Raw genomic sequence first — 754 nt, forward strand, 5'->3', positions numbered from 1 at the left:
GAGGGCATTGCCTGCCATATTTTGGGATACTCACAGCACCCCAGAATACGGCAGCATTAAAGAAAGGCTTTGGTCGGCCTGGCTTCTGCGAAACCCCAAAATATGTCTAAATGACCTCCAAAAATGAGTGAACTTGGTGGTGTTTTTACAGCCCCCAATGATGTTTGGGGAGCCCCTAGATATCGGAGACCCCCCAGAGTAGCGATAAATAAACCTTTATTTTATACAGGACTCACGGGAAACACAAACACAGTTTGGGGGGGGTGTGAAAAAATATTCCTCCCTCTCCCCCCAATTCCAGCCTCCGGCCCATTCCGGAACTTTTTCCCTTAAAATAAAGGGGAGGAGGGAGAGCTCCACTTTGGGGTTACCCTGGATTTGAGTCCCCTTTTCTTTCACGGAGGGGATGATGCTGGGGTTGGACCCACTCTTCATTTTGGGGTAACGGCAGAGGGGGGGCCCTTTGTGGTGCATCACCCCCCACCCAACGGGTTTTTGGGGTGACAGAGATTGTCTGGAGGGGGGCACATCCCAATTCTTTTGGGGGGTCCCCCCACATCCTGCACCGGGGACGATGGCTTCAGCTCCTGGCACGGGGGTGGCACACAGAGGGGGCGAAGCGGTGGCACCCCCACGGGTGGGGGGGGTAACTATGAGCCCTGCGGGAGGGACGTCAGTGGGAGCACCCCAGTGTGGGCACCCCCATACTGGGGTGCACTGGTGCGGGGGGCGCAGCCTCACCGGGGTATGGGGG

This window comes from Corvus brachyrhynchos, unplaced genomic scaffold (genome assembly GCF_000691975.1).
Source record: "Corvus brachyrhynchos isolate BGI_N302 unplaced genomic scaffold, ASM69197v1 scaffold215, whole genome shotgun sequence".
NCBI classification, from domain to species: Eukaryota; Metazoa; Chordata; class Aves; order Passeriformes; family Corvidae; genus Corvus; species Corvus brachyrhynchos.